Genomic DNA, 20167 nt, shown 5'->3' on the forward strand with positions numbered 1-20167 from the left:
GGTGGGAGAAGGTGGAAGGGTGGTTGGGAGCCCCTCCTGGGGACTCAGGTTTCTGAGAGGGCTGTTGTGTTTCTGTATTACCTTTTCCCTCGTCTGTTTCTGTCTATATATGCTGTAAATATCTGCTTGGCTACTGAGCTAAGCTGTAAATATAAGCTTCAGCCTCAAGTTGTGCTGGGGGAAGCATAGGCTGGATGTTGGGAGGAAGTTGTTGTCAGAGAGAGTGATTGGCACTGGAATGGGCTGCCCAGGGAGGTGGTGGAGTGGCTGTGGCTGGAGGTGTTGCAGCCAAGCCTGGCTGGGGCACTGAGTGCCTTGGTCTGGTTGGTTGGGCAGGGCTGGGTGCTAGGTTGGGCTGGAGGAGCTTGGAGCTCTCTGCCAACCTGCTTGATTCTATGATTCATTTAAATTTTCCAGAGCTGGCTGAGCTTAGTCTGGGTGATTTCCAAAGTGTGGAGGGGGTAGGGAACACCCAAACCATCAGAGAAGTCATGGAGAGGTCATTTGAGGAAGACCTCTTACTTCAACCACTGAAGAGCACCACCAGATAAAAGACGACGTGCACAGAAGAAATGCCTCCTGTTCTTGGGACTGATCAGAGCAGTCCAACCTCTTCTTAGAGTTAGGAATGAGTCTGCATTAGGAGAGGACAGACAAAGAGGAGATTAGAAACCAACGGTGTGCAGTTAGGTGGAGCAGAGACTCACAGGATCAGAGGATGTTAGGGGTTGGAAGAGACCCAAAGAGATTATTCAGTCCAACCCTCCCCTGCCAGAGCAGGACAATCCTCTCTAACACAGACCACAGAGGAACACATCCAGACATCTTGCACAGATGCTCCATGCTCTAGAGGTGCAGGATCCCCCTTTGCATGGGTGCTGTGTGCCCTAGAGGTGCAGGATCCCCCTTTGCATGGGTGCTGTATGCCCTAGAGATGCAGGATCTCCTCTTGCACAGATGCTCCATACTCTAGAGGTGCAGGATCCCCCTTTGCATGGGTGCTGTATGCCCTAGAGATGCAGGATCTCCTCTTGCACAGATGCTCCATGCTCTAGAGATGCAGGATCCCCCTTTGCATGGGTGCTGTGTGCCCTAGAGATGCAGGATCTCCTCTTGCACAGATGCTCCATACTCTAGAGGTGCAGGATCCCCCTGTGCATGGGTGCTGTGTGCCCTAGAGATGCAGGATCTCCTCTTGCACAGATGCTCCATACTCTAGAGGTGCAGGATCCCCCTGTGCATGGGTGCTGTGTGCCCTAGAGATGCAGGATCTCCTCTTGCACAGATGCTCCATGCTCTAGAGGTGCAGGATCCCCTTTGCATGGGTGCTGTGTGCCCTAGAGATGCAGGATCTCCTCTTGCACAGATGCTCCATACTCTAGAGGTGCAGGATCCCCCTTTGCATGGGTGCTGTGTGCCCTAGAGGTGCAGGATCCCCCTTTGCATGGGTGCTGTGTGCCCTAGAGATGCAGGATCTCCTCTTGCACAGATGCTCCATGCTCTAGAGGTGCAGGATCCCCCTTTGCATGGGTGCTGTGTGCCCCAGAGGTGCAGGATCCCCCTTTGCATGGGTGCTGTGTGCCCTAGAGATGCAGGATCTCCTCTTGCACAGATGCTCCATGCTCTAGAGGTGCAGGATCCCCTTTGCATGGGTGCTGTGTGCCCTAGAGATGCAGGATCTCCTCTTGCACAGATGCTCCATACTCTAGAGGTGCAGGATCCCCCCCCTCCCCCCCTTGCAGGGCTGCTTCATACCCTGGGGGTGCAGGATCCCTCCCTTGCATGGGTGCTGCATAACCTAGAGGTGCAGGCTCTCCTCTTGCATGGATGCTCCATACCCTGGGGGTGCAGGATTCTCCCCTTGCATTATGAGCCTTGGGGGGTACAGGATGGCCCCTTGCATGGGTGCTGCATGTCCTGGGGGTGCAAGTGTGAGGAACAGACTCACTCTAAAATTGAAGCACAACATGTGGATTATAAAATGAAGGCAAACAGTGCTGGGTGCAGAGCAAATAACCAACTTGCCAGAGGCACCCCCTAAGAGAAGTTAGTGCTGCTTGCATAGGATAAGGAGTAGAGAAGATTGTGTCAGCTTTATGCACATTCATCAGTATCCTGTTACACTTTCTAAGCACTACCCCTAACCCCCTTAACTCCCATCCCTGAGTCCCTCTGACCCAAGCAACAGCTGCTCCTCTTCACAAAATAAACTTTCCCTCTTGGCTCTTCTTTGGACAGCCATCAGAGAGGCCTCCTGGATCCTCCCCATCTCAGTGCAGCAGCCTTATCATCAGTCAAGGACAGCAACTCCTGACCCCCACGGCTGCCTTGTTATTTTACTGATCGTGGCTTGTGGAGACCTCATCGTGCCAAGGCCAAAGCTCCATCCATAGCACTGCAGCCTGAATGGCCTTCAACAACTGCTCCATACCCTGGCAGGGCAGGATCTCCCCTTGCATGAGTGCTCTGTGCCCCAGGGGTGCAGGATCTCCCCTTGCATGAGTGCTGTGTGCCCCAGGGATGCAGGATCTCCCCTTGCATGAGTGCTGTGTGCCCCAGGGATGCAGGATCTCCCCTTGCATGAGTGCTGTGTGCCTTAGGGGTGCAGGATCTCCTCTTGCATGAGTGCTGTGTGCCTTAGGGGTGCAGGATCTCCTCTTGCATGAGTGCTGTGTGCCCCAGGGATGCAGGATCTCCCCTTGCATGAGTGCTGAGTGCCCCAGGGATGCAGGATCTCCTCTTGCATGAGTGCTGTGTGCCCCAGGGGTGCAGGATCTCCCCTTGCATGAGTGCTGTGTGCCTTAGGGGTGCAGGATCTCCCCTTGCATGAGTGCTGTGTGCCCCAGGGATGCAGGATCTCCTCTTGCATGAGTGCTGTGTGCCCCAGGGATGCAGGCTCTCCTCTTGCATGAGTGCTGTGTGCCCCAGGGGTGCAGGATGTCCTCTTGCATGAGTGCTGTGTGCCCCAGGGGTGCAGGATCTCCCCTTGCATGAGTGCTGTGTGCCCCAGGGGTGCAGGATCTCCCCTTGCATGAGTGCTGTGTGCCCCAGGGGTGCAGGATCTCCCCTTGCATGAGTGCTGTGGGCCCCAGGGGTGCAAGATCTCCCCTTGCATGAGTGCTGTGTGCCCCAGGGGTGCAGGATCTGCCCTTGCATGAGTGCTGTGTGCCCTGGGGTGCAGGATCTCCCCTTGCATGAGTGCTGTGTGCCCCAGGGGTGCAGGATCTCCCCTTGCATGAGTGCTGTGTGCCCCAGGGGTGCAGGATCTCCCCTTGCATGAGTGCTGTGTGATCCAGGGGTGCAGGATCTCCCCTTGCATGGGTGCTGTGTGCCCCAGAGGTGCAGGATCTCCCCTTGCATGAGTGCTGTGTGCCCCAGGGGTGCAGGATCTCCCCCTGCATGAGTGCTGTGTGCCCCAGGGGTGCAGGATCTCCCCTTGCATGAGTGCTGTGTGCCCCAGGGGTGCAGGATCTCCCCTTGCATGAGTGCTGTGTGCCCCAGGGGTGCAGGATCTCCCCTTGCATGGGTGCTGTGTGATCCAGGGGTGCAGGATCTCCCCTTGCATGAGTGCTGTGGGCCCCAGGGGTGCAAGATCTCCCCTTGCATGAGTGCTGTGTGCCCCAGGGGTGCAGGATCTGCCCTTGCATGAGTGCTGTGTGCCCTGGGGTGCAGGATCTCCCCTTGCATGAGTGCTGTGTGCCCCAGGGGTGCAGGATCTCCCCTTGCATGAGTGCTGTGTGCCCCAGGGGTGCAGGATCTCCCCTTGCATGAGTGCTGTGTGCCCCAGGGGTGCAGGATCTCCCCTTGCATGAGTGCTGTGTGCCCCAGGGGTGCAGGATCTCCCCTTGCATGAGTGCTGTGTACCCCAGGGGTGCAGGATCTCCTCTTGCATGAGTGCTGTGTGCCCCAGGGGTGCAGGATCTCCCCCTGCATGAGTGCTGTGTGCCCCAGGGGTGCAAGATCTCCTCTTGCATGGAGCCCTGCTCAGGGCTGATGTGGAGCTGCCTGTGTCACCTTGCAGCAGCACAGCTGGGGCTGAGCCCTGCTCGCAGCAGTGTAGTGCATGGAGCCCTGCTCAGGGCTGATGTGGAGCTGCCTGTGTCACCTTGCAGCAGCACAGCTGGGGCTGAGCCCTGCTCGCAGCGTTGTCACCCCCCCGGCAGCCCTGAGGACAGAGCTGGCTGCGGCCGAGGCCACTGCCAATACTCTGCACCACCTCCTGGAGGAGGCAGGCACTGGGCACCTCTGCCAGGCACCTACAAAGTCTCCTGCTCCCTGCACGGGCCAGATGTGTTGGTACAAGGCAGAGACATCTCGCTGGGATGGATCCTCCTGCCAAGCAGCTGCCTCCTATCAGACACCAGTGGGAGGCTTTCCTGGGGGCTGGGAACGCTCTGATAACACCACTGGGCCAAACTGGTCTGCCCAGCAATGCAAACAGGGAGCATGAGGAGGAGTTTGCAACCTTGGAGGGAGGAGGATGGAGAATAGAGAGGGTGGAGCTCAGCCTGGTGCTAGCAAAGGAGGCAAAAGACAAAGAGGGGAAACCAAAAATCTGGGGTGGAATAGAACCCTTCAGAGGTGGCAAAGGTGGGGAGGGTGCAGTGAGGGGACAGAGCAGCCTGGCACACTCCAATGGACTCGTGGTGGTTTGCCAGTGTGGCCTCAAAGTGCAGAACACAGCCAAGGGGGGGTTACTTCAGTCAACAGGAAAGCTTTATTGTTTGGCCATCAGAGGTAGAGAAGAGTGAGAGGGGAAAGGGGAAAGTAAAGTGAAGAGGGGAAAAGTAAAGTGAGGAAGGAAAAGGGAAAAGTAAAGTAAGGAAGGGAAAAGGAGAAAAGTCAAGTGAGGAGGGAAAAAGGAAAAGTGAAGTGGGAGAAATGGAAAAGGGAAGTGAAGAGGGAGAAAGGGAAAAGTAAAGTGAGGAAGGAAAAGGGGAAAAGTCAAGTGAGGAAGGAAAAGTGAAGAGGGGAAAAGGAGAAAAGTGAAATGAAGAAGGAAAAAGAGAAAAGTAAAGTGAGGAAGGAAAAGTGAAGAGGGGAAAAGGAGAAAAGTGAGGAGGGAGAAAGAGGAAAAGTGAAGAGGGAGAAAGGGAAAAGTAAAGTTAGGAAGGAAAAGGGAAAAGCAAAGTGAGGAGGGGAAAAGTGAAGAGGGGAAAAGGAGAAAAGTGAGCAGGGAAAAAGAGGAAAAGTAAAGTGAGGAGGGAGAAGGGAAAAAGTGAAGTGAAGAGGGAGAAGGGGAAAAGTAAAGTGAAGAGGGAGAAGGGAAAAAGTAAAGTGAGGAGGGAGAAGGGAAAAAGTGAAGTGAGGAGGGAGAAGGGGAAAAGTAAAGTGAAGAGGGAGAAGGGGAAAAGTGAAGAGGGAGAAGGGGAAAAGTGAAGAGGGAGAAGGGGAAAAGTGAAGAGGGAGAAAGGGAAAAGTGAAGAGGGAGAAGGGGAAAAGTGAAGAGGGAGAAAGGGAAAAGTGAAGAGGGAGAAGGGGAAAAGTGAAGAGGGAGAAGGGGAAAAGTGAAGAGGGAGAAGGGGAAAAGTGAAGAGGGAGAAGGGGAAAAGTGAAGAGGGAGAAAGGGAAAAGTGAGGAGGGAGAAGGGGAAAAGTAAAGTGAGGAGGGAGAAGGGGAAAAGTAAAGTGAGGAGGGAGAAGGGGAAGAGGTTCCTATAGCTACCAACAATGCAAAGGTCCCAAAGAAGTCTCTCTGGTCCCAGGGTGCAGTCCTGCTGTTTCTCCTGTTCTTCTTGTTGCTGTAGCCTTCTCTGCTGGAAAAGACCTCTGCTGTTGATGTTGTTGTTGGGAAAGAGGAGAGAGAGTGAGAGTAGAGCAGTGTAGAAATCCTCTCTTGCTAGGGAGACATCTTTTAGATTGGCCTCCACACCTGCCAGTGACCAAACTCCCCTCTCTCTGCCCCCATCATGTAAGGTTGCCACTCATGCCCAAGGAGGAGTGCCCAAGGTGTGGTCTGGGCTCAAGCAGGCATGCCCAAGGTGTGGTCTGCCCTGGAGGCAGGCAGCCTGAGGCCAGGAGGTGTGCTGGGGTATTACAATGGCATTCTAATGAGCAGAGTTCACTCGAGTTCATGGTTCCCTTAGCACCCCTAGGACATCAGTCTCCTGTGACAGCAGCTCCACTCTGGGGGTCCAGGATGTTGGCTTCACACAGTGGAACCCTCCATCATAGGTGGCAGGTAGGGACTGTTGGTACCAGGCAGGTTCCTTCCCACAGAGCCTTTCATCTGTACCAAATCTCACTGTGGGGGGATTTGGCTGAGCATCTGAATCAGTAACTTATAATGGGGTAGGCTGCTGCAGACTCCTGGGGGCAGTTCTGCAGCCCCCAGCACAAGCAGGGCATGGAAGTGTTGGAGCCAGTCCAGAGGAGGCCACCAAGATGCTCAGAGGGCTGCAGCAGCTCTGCTGTGAGCACAGGCTGAGAGAGTTGGGGCTGTGCAGCCTGGAGAAGAGAAAGCTTGGAGGAGACCTTGGAGTGGCCTTGCAGGATCTGAAAGGGGCTACAGGGAGAGGGATATTGACAGGGGCTTGTAATGGTAAGAAGAGGAGGAATGGGTTTGAAGTGGCAGAGGGGAGATTGAAAGTGGATGTTAGGAAGAAGTTGTTTGCAGTGAGGGTGGGGAGACACTGGCACAGGTTGAGGGTGCTGAGAGACTGGCACAGGTTGAGGGTGCTGAGACCCAGGCACAGGTTTCCCAGGGAGGTTGTGGAGCACAGAAGCACAGAATGGGATCTTTGATCCCATTCTGTGCTTCTGTGCTCCACAACCTCCCTGGAGGAGTTCAAGGCCAGGTTGGATGAGTCCTTGAGCAACCTGTTCTAGTGGGAGGTGTCCCTGCCTATGGCAGGGAACTGAGTGAGCTTTGAGGTCCCTTCCAACCTAAACCATTCCATGATTCTATGGCTTTTCCTTGAAGGTAAAGGGGTTCCTGATTCCTGATGACAGGGATGAGACAGAGAATGCCTCCAAATATCTGAGGGGTGGGGGGCAAGTGGAGGGGTCCAAACTCTTTTGGGTGGTGCACAGCAATAAGCCAAGGAGCAATGGATGCAAGCTGGGACAGAGAAGGTTTCAGCTCAACATGAGGAGAAACTTCTTGCAGTGAGGGTGACAGAGCCCTGGAGCAGGCTGCACAAAGAGGTTGTGGAGTTCTCCTGCTCTGGAGCCTTTCCAACCCCACCTGGATGCATTCCTGGGTGAACTACCCTGGGGGGACCCTGCTTTGGCAGGGGGATTGGACTGGATGATCTCTGGAGGTCCCTTCCAACCTCTAAGGTTCTGTGAGTCTCTGACTGCTCCTTACACAGCCTCTGGCCCATTGGAGCTGGCAGAGACAGAGCTTCCCAGCTGGTCACCTAATTACAGACTCCAATAGCTGTAAGTCAGTTAACTACCTGGGTGGATCAATTTGCTCCCTGGAATTAGGGAAAGGAATACAGCAGTGCCCAGGTGGGCAGCAGAGCCAATGGCATCCTGGGCTGGCTCAGGAGCAGTGTGGGCAGCAGGACAAGGGAGGTTCTTGTGCCCCTGTGCTCAGCACTGCTCAGGCCACCCCTGCAGTGCTGTGTCCAGTTCTGGGCTCCTCCATTGCAGAGAGATGTTGAGGTGCTGGAAGGTGTTTGGAGAAGGGCAGCAAGGCTGGGGAGGGGCCTGGAGCACAGCCCTGTGAGGAGAGGCTGAGGGAGCTGGGGGGGTGCAGCCTGCAGCAGAGGAGGCTCAGGGCAGAGCTCATTGCTGCCTGCAGCTGCCTGCAGGGAGGCTGTGGCCAGGTGGGGTTGGGCTCTGCTGCCAGGCAGCCGGGGACAGAATAAGGGGACACAGCCTCAAGCTCCACAACCTCCCTGGGCAACCTGTGCCAGTGTCTCACCACCCTCACTGCAAAGAACCAAGCTGGATTCTGGTTTCCAACCACTGCCACTGCAATGCCATCCTGCCCACAGGCACAGCTGCCTGCGGCCCCTTGGGGCTCCAACCCTCCCAGCTCTGGATGCAGCACCTGCACCTGGAACATCCACAGGAGGAGGAGGAGAGCAGTTACTGAGCCACAGCCCACACCACACTGGACCTTTCCCACCCAGTCCTCCCTTATCTTCTCTCTTCACATACAGCAGCAGTAACTCCCAGCAGCAACCATGGACCCCAATCCCCTCCTGTGGGGCTCAGCTGGAGGTTTGCTGGGGTGGGGAATTGATCTTAGAATGGCTTAGGTTGGAAGTGACCTCCAAGATCACCTGCTCCAACCTCCCCCACCAAGGCCAGGGACACTTCTGCCCATCCAACCTGGCCTTGAACACCCCCAGGAATTGATTCCCTGCATGGCAGGGAATGCAGTGCAGGGGGATGGGTCCCAAGCAGGCAGCACCCACTCAGAACAACCTGTGCAGAGCCAAGACATGCAAGAAGTGGGGGGGTCAGCCCCCTGCAGGTGTGGAGGAAGGGAGTGACCTCTCTCAGAGGATCCTGCAGTTGGGAACAGACCTCTTCACACCAGTGCAGTAAACACCAAGTGGTAGAGGTTAAGAAGCAGGCAGATTTTATTGCTCCAGCCCCCTCCACCCCCCCAAAGCTCCAGCAGCAATGGTTACATTCTGGTTGCCTCTCACTCATCCATGGCATGCCCCAGACACCTCCTACATCCCCACCTCTCCTCTTTGCAGCACTGCTCAACCTTTCTGCCTGTCTCTTCTGATCACCAAGGGTCTTTCAAGAGTCCTCTGGTGGTGCCTGGTGGTCAGCTGGAGATTGTCCCCTGGTTGAGTTCTCCTTTCTGTCCTTCCAAAGGTCCTCTGGTGGTGTCTGGTGGTCAGCTGGAGATTGTCCCCTGGTTGAGTTCTCCTTTCTGTCCTTCCAAGGGTCCTCTGGTGGTGTCTGGTGGTCAGCTGGAGGTTGTCCCCTGGTTGAGTTCTCCTTTCTGTCCTTCCAAGGGTCCTCTGGTGGTCAGCTGGAGATTGTCCCCTGGTTGAGTTCTCCTTTCTGCCCTTGCAAGGGTGCTCAGGTGGTGCCTGGTGGTCAGCTGGAGATTGTCCCCTGGTTGAGTTCTCCTTTCTGTCCTTGCAAGGGTGCTCAGGTGGTGCCTGGTGGTCAGCTGGAGATTGTCCCCTGGTTGAGCTCTCCTTTCTGTCCTTCCAAGGGTCCTCTGGTGGTCAGCTGGAGATTGTCCCCTGGCTGAGCTCTCCTTCTGTGTTCTGCCAGGATCTTGTCCTAGAGACAAGTTTGTGGTTTCCTGACCTTCACCCTGCTGGTTCAGTTTTTCTGCTTCATCTGTCAGCTGCCAACACTTCCCTTTCCTTCCCCCTTTCAGCAGCACGGATGTTGCAATACAGCTCTGAACAATGCTAACAGGGTCCCCTCCACCACCACCCCACCCCCTCCATGAAGATTTCTTCCTTTCCTGAAGAGATCTCAACTTTTAATCATCTGAAGTGGTTATTTTCTCTCTTGGTCCCTCAGGCAGAACAACACTTAACACACAGGCTGCATTGCACCACAGACACAAAGAGTGACCAACCCATGGGCAGTAGCCCAAGGAGTTCCTTGAGCCATTGGCACAGGTCAGGATCTTAGAATGGCTCAGGTTGGAAGGGACCTCCAAGATCACCTGCTCCAACCTCCCCACCAAGGGCAGGGACACTTCTGCCCATCCAACCTGGCCTTGAACACCCCAAGGGAGGAAGCAGCCACAACCTCCCCTGGGCAGCCTGTTCCAAGCCTGTTCCAGAGTCTCAGCATCCTCCTACTGAAGAACTTCTTCCTCAGCTCCAGCCTAACCCTGCTCTGCCTCAGCTTCAAACCATTCCCCCTTGGCCTCAGCAAAAGTCCCTCTGCAACCTTCCTGTATCCTTCCAACACAACCAAATCCCAGGTCTGGCTATCAGTTGGGAATGTCCTGCTGCTCAAGCAGTCAAACCACCCAGGGAGAGATGAACCCAAGTGTGCACACACTCACCCAAAGGAAAATCTCCCCAGGACCCATCCAGGTCCACTCACCAAGGCAGGCTGAGGACTCCTGAGATGAGATCCTGTTCTAGGAGGAGGAGATCCGACTGCCAGGCTGCTGCTGTGTGGAGAGAACCCTCTGCTGAGCAGAACTCCACTTACACCCTGCGAGCTGTCCTGCTGGGGTCAGCTTCTGCATCAGCTGGAGGGTGAAATTCTCCAAGCAACAAAAGGACTCCGAGCCCCTGAGCCGATCTCCATCAGCCCAGCAAGCCCCACTGGTACCTTTGGTGTTTGCTGGGGGGGTGCTTGTACTGCCACGACCCACCCCATGGCCACAGTCACAGCCCAACAGGTCTCCTTGGAGCGATGCTGCAGTCAGCTCTTGCCTCCCAGGTGAAAAGAGAGTGCAGTCCCCACGAGGTTTGGGGGTCACCACTGCCCACCTTGGACACAGGAACAGTTTTAAGCTTCACTGCCTCATTGCATGTTCAGGCACTTAGGAACTGCCATGGCACAGTGACAACAGCCAGGCCTGGCAGTGCCAGGACAAGGAGAAGTGGTTTGACATTCGAGCAGAGCAGATCTAGGTTGGATGTTAGGCACCTAAGTGGTGCACCATGAGGGTGCTGGAACACTGGAACAGGTTGCTCAGGGATCATAGACTCAGAGAATCAGGCAGGTTGGAAGAGAGCTCCAAGCTCAGCCAGCCCAACCTAGCACCCAGCCCTGCCCAACCATCCAGACCATGGCACTCAGTGCCCCAGCCAGGCTTGGCTGCAACATCTCCAGGGACAGCAACTCCACCACCTCCCTGGGCAGCCCATTCCAATGCCAAGCACCACTGAGAGTGGTGAGAGGCTGGAATGATGCCCAGGGAGGTGGTTGAGGCCCCATGGCTGGAGGTGTTTGAGGCCAGGCTGGCTGAGGCTGTGTGCAGCCTGCTCTAGGGTAGGGTGTCCCTGGGCATGGCAGGGGGTTGGGACTGGCTGCTCCTTGTGGTCCCTTCCAACTCTGACTGCTTCTGTGGTTCAGCATTGAGGTGGGGGAGGAAAACAAAGTGTGGGGGGAATATAAAAGGTAGAGAATGTAGTAACTTAGGTAAGCATTAACCACACAAAGCATCATAAATCAGTCCAAACAAAGCAGAGGGATTTAAGGCTGAAGAGGACCAGGAACCCTCCCATGGAAACAGGAACCTTTGTGCTCCAAGGTGAGAACATCAGCAGCTTCAGCCAAAAATGTGACCTGCAGATGCTGCCAGCTAAGCACAACTGGCCAAAGGTAAAAAGGGCAAAGCGAGGAAGACGCTGAGCCTTCATCATAAAGAGCTTAAGGGAAGACCACTGCGCAGGCAGGAGGAGGAGGGACAGTATGGGAGTGAGCTCCAAGAGCTAATTCTACTACCCCACACCCCCCCAGAGCTAATTGTGTTACCCCTCCCCACGTACTGAGCCTGTGTGGCATAACTAACTGGCTGTGCCCCTGCAGGGTGTGCCAGCTTGGCAGAGACATCCCCTGGCATCCAGCACTGAATAAACCTTCCCTTCCTCACAGCACTCTGCCTGCTCTGCCATCTCTCTTCTCCCCGGATCAGTACTTGATTGCCCTCAGTGTGGCACCCCCAGAGTTCCATGGGCACTCCCTTTTCCAGTGCCCCCTCCCTCTGCAGAGGGCACACTGGTCTCTGGCCAAGCGCTGGGTTGGAGCTGGGAGGCTTGGCCAAGGTCTCCTTTGGTCTTGGATTCTCCCTCGCCCCCTTCCCCTTGCAGCTCTCATTTCCCTCTGCACCTGGTTTACTGCAGCTAAGAGCTGCCTCATCACACACTCAAACTCTTCCTCCCTGGCATTATAAACCCTCCAGGCCACGGTCAGCATCCTGCTCATATTTAAAGGAGTATCTTCTTCCTCTAGCTGTCGTTTGATATCTGCTGCTGCATGCCACTTGAACAGCCAGGACACCATAAATTCACCTTCTGGGCTCTCTGGGTCAAGGTCAGCATATTTCTGGGCAGCAGCCCTCAGCCTCTCACAAAAGGCTGTGGGAGACTCTTTGGGCTCTTGGTGAATCTCATAGAGCCTTGAGAAAGTGTTTTGCTTTGGTACCCCAAACCTGAGCCCATAGGTAACCCAGGCCTGGTAGCTCTTCAGAGCTGCCCAATCACAGGGATTACTTAGGTCCCACTTAGGGTCTGTCAGAGGGACAATCTCATCTACTGTTCCTTTTAGCTCTCCTCCTAAGACCAATGTCTGGACTTGTTGCCTGGCAGTAAAGATCACCGTGGGTTTAGTGGTACTTCCTAAGGCATCCAATAATAGTTCTATGTCCAGCCAGTCTATGTCATAATTCTTTACCAGGACCTCAAACTTCTTTGCCAGCCTCTCAGGGTCCTTGCCACAATCCCTCACCATTTGCTCCCAGGCACAAAGCTCACCCAGAGGGAGAGGAGCTCTGAGCCTTACCAGCACAGTAGGTCCAACATCTTCCCTTGCAGGGATGCTCAGCTGGGCCCTTTGTGTGTGCCTGCCTGGACCCTCTGCTGAACTTCTACCACCTGCTACACTCTCCACTTCTTTCCCTGTCCCTTTGCCCTTATACCCTCCTGCTGCTTCCCCACTCTCACCCAAACCTCCACTTCCCTGTCCTGGTGCTGCTTTCCTTGGCACCACTGCCTTCCCCTGAGCCCTAGGGCTGGCTGGCAAATCCTCCTGCCCCAGGGAGGGAGGCTTTGCCTGCCCTGGAGACCTCCCTGCAGGACCACCTGCACAACCACACTTCTTCATCTTCTCTTCCTCCTGAGCCCTAGGGCTGGCTGGCAAATCCCCACCCTCTGCCTTCTCCTGCCCCAGGGAGGGAGACTGTGCCTGCCCAGGAGGCTTCCCTCCAGGAGCACCTGCAGAACCCCAGTTCTTCATCCTCTCTTTGTCCTGACGTTCCACCTCTTCCACCCTGGCTCGAAGGGTTGGATTTCTTGGCATGATTGCTGCCTGGCACTCAGGATGATTGCACAGACTGGAAAACAAATTCACAAAGGGTATCTCATGCCATTTAGCCTTCCTTTGGCAGAACAGCCTGAGCTGCTGGATGGTTTCCTGGTCGATATGGCCATGCTCTGACCATTTCTTCTGGTTATCCAGGACATATCCCGGCCACAAATCCTTACAGTATCTAATCAACTTCTTTTTACTCAGTGATCCCCCCCCTAAATAGTCCCAGTGTGCCAAAACACACCCCAGAGGGGTAGGTTTTGCCACTCTCTTCTCCAGAGATTGTCCAGAACCCATGGTTAAAGCAGAACCCTCTGACTGAAACAGTGATGCAACCCAAACCCGAGATACTTAATGGGTGCTGGGGAGGGGGAAGAAGAAAGATTCACAACAGAAGAAAAAAGAATCACAAACCAAAACTGTCACCCCCTAAAAAAAACCCAACCCAACCCTCCCCCCACAAACCACACAGAGCAAAATGCACCCAGCTGAAAACGCAGCAAGCACCCAAAACAAAAAGGTACCAAATGAAACTTGCAGAGCAAAAAGTTTCACCCAACAAAACTCACAAGGAGCTCCCCCAAGAGAATTGACAGAGCAAAAAATTCAGAGAGCAAAAATTCTCCCAAAGAGAATTGACAGGGCAAAAAAATCAGAGAGCAAAAATTCTCCCAAAGAGAATTGACAGAGCAAAAAAATCAGAGAACAAAAATTCTCCCAAAGAGAATGGACAGAGCAAAAAATCAGAGAGCAAAAATTCTCCCAAAGAGAATGGACAGAGCAAAAAATCAGAGAGCAAAAATTCTCCCAAAGAGAATTGACAGAGAAAAAACAATCAGAGAGCAAAAATTCTCCCAAAGAGAATTGACAGGGCAAAAAAATCAGAGAGCAAAAATTCTCCCAAAGAGAATTGACAGAGAAAATAAACAGAGAGCAAAAATTGCCCCAAAGAGAATTCACAGAGCAAAAAAATCAGAGAACAAAAATTCTCCCAAAGAGAATGGACAGAGCAAAAAATCAGAGAGCAAAAATTCTCCCAAAGAGAATGGACAGAGCAAAAAATCAGAGAGCAAAAATTGCCCCAAAGAGAATGGACAGAGCAAAAAATCAGAGAGCAAAAATTCTCCCAAAGAGAATGGACAGAGCAAAAAATCAGAGAGCAAAAATTGCCCCAAAGAGAATGGACAGAGCAAAAAATCAGAGAGCAAAAATTGCCCCAAAGAGAATTCACAGAGCAAAAAATCAGAGAACAAAAATTCTCCCAAAGAGAATGGCCAGAGCAAAAAATCAGAGAGCAAAAATTCTCCCAAAGAGAATTCACAGAGCAAAAAATTCAGAGAGCAAAAATTCTCCCAAAGAGAATTCATAAGGTAAAAATATTCCTAAAGCAAAAGTTCCCCAAAGAGAATTCACAGATCAAAAAAATCAGAGAGCAAAAATTTTCCCAAAGAGAATTCACAAGGTAAAAAAAAATCATAAAGCAAAAGTTCCCTAAAGAGAATTCACAGAGCAAAAATTCCCCCAGAGAATTCAGAGAGCAAAAAAAAATCAGAGAGCAAAAATCCTCCCAAAGAGAATTCATAAGGTAAAAATATTCCTAAAGCAAAAATTCTCCCAAAGAGAATTCACAGATCAAAAAAATCAGAGAGCAAAAATTCTCCCAAAGAGAATTCACAGAGCAAAATATTCAGAGAGCAAAAATTCTCCCAAAGAGAATTCAGAGCAAAAAAATCAGAGAGCAAAAATTATCCCAAAGAGAATTCACAGAGAAAAAAAATCAGAGCAAAAATTCCCTAAGAGCAGAAATTCCTGAAGAAAAAGTTCCCCAAGGAGAATTTACAAAGAAGAAATTCCTAAAGCAAAAGTCTCCTCAAAGAGAATTCACAAAGCAGAAATTCACAAAGTAAAATTAAGTCACAAAGCAAAAGCTCACAAAGCAAATTAAGTTTCCCCAAAGAGAATTCACAGAGCAAAATATTCAGAGAGCAAAAATTCTCCCAAAGAGAATTCACAGAGCAAAAAAATCAGAGAGCAAAAATTCTCCCAAAGAGAATTCACAAGGTAAAAAAAATCATAAAGCAAAAGTTCCCTAAAGAGAATTCACAGAGCAAAAAATTCAGAGAGCAAAAATTCTCCCAAAGAGAATTCAGAGAGCAAAATATTCAGAGAGCAAAAATTCTCCCAAAGAGAATTCACAAAGCAAAAGATTGAGAGCAAAAATCCTCCCAAAGAGAATTCACAGAGAAAAAAATCAGAGAGCAAAAATCCTCCCAAAGAGAATTCACAGAGAAAAAAAATCAGAGAGCAAAAATTCCCTCAGAGCAGAAATTTCTGAAGAAAAAGTTCCCCAAGGAGAATTTACAAAGAAGAAATTCCTAAAGCAAAAGTCTGCTCAAAGAGAATTCACAAAGCAGAAATTCACAAAGTAAAATTAAGTCACAAAGCAAAAGCTCACAAAGCAAATTAAGTTCCCCCAAAGGGAATTCACAGAGCAAAAAAATCAGAGAGCAAAAATTCTCCCAAAGAGAATTCACAGATCAAAAAAATCAGAGAGCAAAAATTTTCCCAAAGAGAATTCACAAGGTAAAAAAAATCATAAAGCAAAAGTTCCCTAAAGAGAATTCACAGAGCAAAAAATTCAGAGAGCAAAAATTGCCCCAAAGAGAATTCACAGATCAAAAAAATCAGAGCAAAAATTCTCCCAAAGAGAATTCATAGAGCAAAAAAATCAGAGGGGAAAAATTCTCCCAAAGAGAATTCACAAGGTAAAAATATTCCTAAAGCAAAAGATCCCCAAAGAGAATTCACAGAGCAAAAAATTCAGAGAGCAAAAATTCTCCCAAAGAGAATTCACAAGGTAAAAATATTCCTAAAGCAAAAGATCCCCAAAGAGAATTCACAGAGCAAAAAATTCAGAGAGCAAAAATTCCTTCAAACAGAGCAGATATTCCTAAAGAGAAAGTTCCCCAAGGAGAATTCACAAAGAAGAAATTCCTAAAGCAAAAGTCTCCCCAAAGTGAATTCACAAAGCAGAAATTCACAAAGTAAAATTAAATCAGAAAGCAAAAGCTCACAAAGCAAATTAAGTTCCCCAAAGAGAAATCACTAAGCAAAAAAAACATAAAGCAAAAATTCACCAAAGAGAATTCACAAAGCAAAGTTCACAAAGCAAATTAAGTTCAGCAAATTCAGGGAGCAAAAAAATTCCTAAAGCAAAAAGTTCCCCAAAGAAGAATTCACAAAGCAAAGTTCACAGAGCAAATTAAGTTCCCCAGAACTCACAAAGTAAAACAATTCCTAAAGCAAAAAGTTCCCCAAAACAGAATTCACAAAGCAAAGCTCACAAAGCAAATTAAGTTCCCCAATTAGAATTCACAGAGCAAATTAAGTTCACCAAATTCACAGAGCAAAAAGATTCCTAGAGCAAAAAGTTCCCCAAACAGAATTCACAAAGCAAAGTTCATGAAGCAAATTAAGTTCCCCAATTAGAATTCATGAAGCAAATTAAGTTCACCAAATTCAGAGAGCAAAAAACTTCCACAAGTTCCCCAAAAGAGAATTCACAAAGCAAAGTTCACAAAGCAAATTAAGCTCACCAAATTCTGAGGGCAAAATAATGCCTAAAGCAAAAAGTTCCCCAAAGAGAATTCACAAAGCAAAGTTCACAAAGCAAAGTTCACAAAGCAAAGTTCACAAAGCAAATTAAGTTCCCCAATTAGAATTCATGAAGCAAATTAAGTTCACCAAATTCAGAGAGCAAAAAACTTCCACAAGTTCCCCAAAAGAGAATTCACAAAGCAAAGTTCACAAAGCAAAGTTCACAAAGCAAAGTTCACAAAGCAAAGTTCACAAAGCAAAGTTCACAAAGCAAAGTTCACAAAGCAAAGTTCACAAAGCAAAGTTCACAAAGCAAAGTAAGTTCCCCAATTAGAATTAATGAAGCAAATTAAGTTCACCAATTTCAGAGAGCAAAAAAAATCCTAAAGCAAAAAGTTCCCCAAAGAGAATTCACAAAGTTCACAAAGCAAATTAAGTTCACCAAATTCGGAGAGCAAAAAGCTTGCACAAGTTCCCCAAAAGAGAATTCACAAAGCAAAGTGCACAAAGCAAATTAAGTTCCCCAATTAGCATTCACAGAGCAAATTAAGTTCACCAAATTCAGAGAGCAAAAAAAATTCCTAAAGCAAAAAGTTCCCAAAACAGAATTCACGAAGCAAAGCTCACAAAGCAAATTAAGTTCAGCAAATTCAGGGAGCAAAAAACTTCCACAAGTTCCCCAAAAGAGAATTCACAAAGCAAAGTTCACCAAGCAAATTAAGTTCACCAAATTCAGAGAGCAAAAAGCTTCCTAAAGTTCCCCAAAACAGAATTCACAAAGCAAAGTTCACAAAGCAAATTAAGTTCAGCAAATTCACAGAGCAAAAAAATTCCTAAAGCAAAAAGTTCCCCAAAGAAGAATTCACAAAGCAAAATTCATGAAGCAAATTAAGTTCCCCAATTAGAATTCATGAAGCAAATTAAGTTCACCAAATTCAGAGGGCAAAAAAAAATCCTAAAGCAAAAAGTTCCCCAAAGAGAATTCGCAAAGTTCACAAAGCAAATTAAGTTCCCCAAATTCAGAGAGCAAAAAACTTCCACAAGTTCCCCAAAAGAGAATTCACAAAGCAAAGTTCACAAAGCAAATTAAGTTCAGCAAATTCAGGCAGCAAAAAATTTCCTGAAGCAAAAAGTTCCCCGAAGAGAATTCCCAAAGCAGAAAATCGCAAAGTCGAATTCATTCACCAAGCAAAATAATCAAACCACCAAACCAAACCCCACGAACCAAACCAAGCTGCACCCCCCCAAAACCCCCCAAACACGGCCAAGACACTGCAGGAATCTAACGAGATGCTGGGAACTTGCGGGACCCAATGCAGCAACTTGGCAAGGCTCAGGGGGCTCAGAGCCCTCTTCCAAGTGAGCTTTTTGCCTCCCAGTAGGGCTCTCGACACCCCCACTCCAACCCCGGGTGTCCTACAGCCTTTCGTCCCCCAGCATCGCCTCCTTTCCAGCCCTGTGACACCTTCGTTGTGCCTCACGGTTCCCCCTGAGCGACGAGAAATGCCTTTACCTTTCCCCGGGGGGGTCTTACTCAAGAGCTCTTCGCTCCGGGGATCGGAAGCTCTCCCCGAGGAGCCTTCGGGGCAGGCTTGGAGCTGCTGCGATCCCGCGGAGCGGTGGAGGTTCAAAAGCAGTGTCCCGCCCGGGGATGCCAAACCAAAGCTCTTCCCAAAACCAGGAACAAGTCGACCTCTTAACCCCGATGCAGTGTTAAGAAGCAGGCATTTCTCTGCGGCGGGTGCGCGGCGGATCGCTCCAGCAGGCGCACAGCCGAGGGGGGGCAGCGAGCGCTGGGTTTGTGCTGCTGCTGATTTGCATAGCCGTGACGGGTCCCAGCGCTGGCTTCTGTCACCTCCGCACACACCCCACACATCCCCACCCCTCCCCCAGGGGGCTTTCAGGCCTCCTCTGGTGGCCTCTGGTGGTTGTCTGGAGGAGATTGTCCTCTGGCTGAGCTCTTCCAGCTCTGGCCAGCATCTTGTTCTAGTAAGAGGTTTTTGGGGCAAGGGAGGTTCTTGTGCCCCTGTGCTCAGCACTGCTCAGGCCACCCCTGCAGTGCTGTGTCCAGTTCTGGGCTCCTCCATGGCAGAGAGATGTTGAGGTGCTGGAAGGTGTTTGGAGAAGGGCAGCAAGGCTGGGGAGGGGCCTGGAGCAGAGCCCTGTGAGGAGAGGCTGAGGGAGCTGGGGGGGTGCAGCCTGGAGAAGAGGAGGCTCAGGGCAGAGCTCATTGCTGCCTGCAGCTGCCTGCAGGGAGGCTGTAGCCAGGTGGGGTTGGGCTCTGCTGCCAGGCAGCCAGGGACAGAAGAAGGGGACACAGCCTGAAGCTGTGCCAGGGCAGGTTGAGGCTGGATGTTGTTAGGAAGTTGTTGTCAGAGAGAGTGATTGGCACTGGAATGGGCTGCCCAGGGAGGTGGTGGAGTGGCTGTGGCTGGAGGTGTTGCAGCCAAGCCTGGCTGGGGCACTTAGTGCCATGGTCTGGCTGGTTGGGCAGGGCTGGGTGCTAGGTTGGGCTGGCTGAGCTTGGAGCTCTCTTCCAACCTGCTTCATTCTGTGATGCTATGAAACAGGAGACAGCAGAGAACAGAACACTGTAACCCATCACACATCTACACCGAGAGCCTCGAAACGAACAGGCAGCCAATATCATCCCACAGAGAGCGACTGGCAGGGGCTTCACAAGCCACAGTGTAAGACACCCCAGCGTTACCCAGAGGAACAGAGACACCCCAGCGTTACCCAGAGGAACAGAGACACCCCAGCGTTACCCAAGAGGAACAGAGACACCCCAGCGTTACCCAAGAGGAGAGGCCGTACGGAGGCAGAGCCGGGTGACATCCGCCCTCAGCCATTAACGCATCACTAAGCCTCCTCCAGGCAGCAATGACCACCAAGGGCACAGATGAGCTCAGCCCGATCGGGACGCTGCAAACCCGCAGAGGTCACCAAGTGCCAGGCAAAGCGTCAGAGGTAGCTCCTGAGTCCCTCCTCCCGGAGCCCTCCGCCCGCATCCAGAACCGCCCTGCCCACGCTCCCTGCAGGACACTCTGCAGGCGCAGAGGACTGAGAAGCTAATTAGCATACGTGGCGGGAATGGGCGGGTTAGAGCGGTGAATATGTATAGAGGCTATGAATATGCATGAGGTCAGTGCATAAATAGGGGCTGGCTGCTTCGGGTGGCCGCGGGGTGGAGGTGTCCGTGCGCCTGCGCGCAGCGAACCTACCTGCTCTGTAACTTCCGAGTTGTGGAGTCGTTTCCGTACGGTAACCCCACGCGTGTACCAGCTGCAGTGCCCCCCCGTGTCACAGAAGGAGTGGGTGCGCACCCCACGCGTGTACCAGCAGCGGTGCCCCCCCGTGTCACAGGAGCAGTGGGTGCGCACCCCACGCGTGTACCAGCAGCGGTGCCCCCCCGTGTCACAGGAGCAGTGGGTGCGCACCCCACGCGTGTACCAGCTGCAGTGCCCCCCCGTGTCACAGGAGCAGTGGGTGCGCACCCCACGCGTGTACCAGCGGCAGTGCCCCCCCGTGTCACAGGAGCAGTGGGTGCGCACCCCACGCGTGTACCGGCAGCGTGTCCCAGGAGCAGTGGGTGCGCACCCCACGCGTGTTCCGGCAGCGTGTGCCAGGAGCAGTGGGTG

The 20167-nt window shown here is 51.6% G+C and overlaps 2 long non-coding RNA genes across 10 annotated transcripts in view; one reads left to right on the forward strand and one right to left on the reverse strand.

Annotated features, from left to right (window-relative positions):
- Positions 1-20167, forward strand: part of LOC135191541 (uncharacterized) — a 181163-nt gene that overhangs the window by 97187 nt on the left and 63809 nt on the right. The window lies entirely within an intron of this gene.
- Positions 8522-19594, reverse strand: LOC135191383 (uncharacterized). Of its 9 annotated transcripts, XR_010308804.1 has the most exons (4): positions 19325-19594; positions 10227-10387; positions 9993-10062; positions 8522-9206 (listed from the first exon to the last, which is right to left on the reverse strand). It is a non-coding gene; the product is annotated as an uncharacterized LOC135191383 (long non-coding RNA). The 9 variants fall into 9 exon arrangements; XR_010308805.1 differs by lacking the exon at positions 10227-10387 and having other exon boundaries at positions 9993-10059; positions 19325-19588; XR_010308803.1 differs by lacking the exon at positions 10227-10387 and having other exon boundaries at positions 19325-19587.

Source organism: Pogoniulus pusillus, chromosome 39 (genome assembly GCF_015220805.1).
Source record: "Pogoniulus pusillus isolate bPogPus1 chromosome 39, bPogPus1.pri, whole genome shotgun sequence".
Classification (NCBI taxonomy): Eukaryota; Metazoa; Chordata; class Aves; order Piciformes; family Lybiidae; genus Pogoniulus; species Pogoniulus pusillus.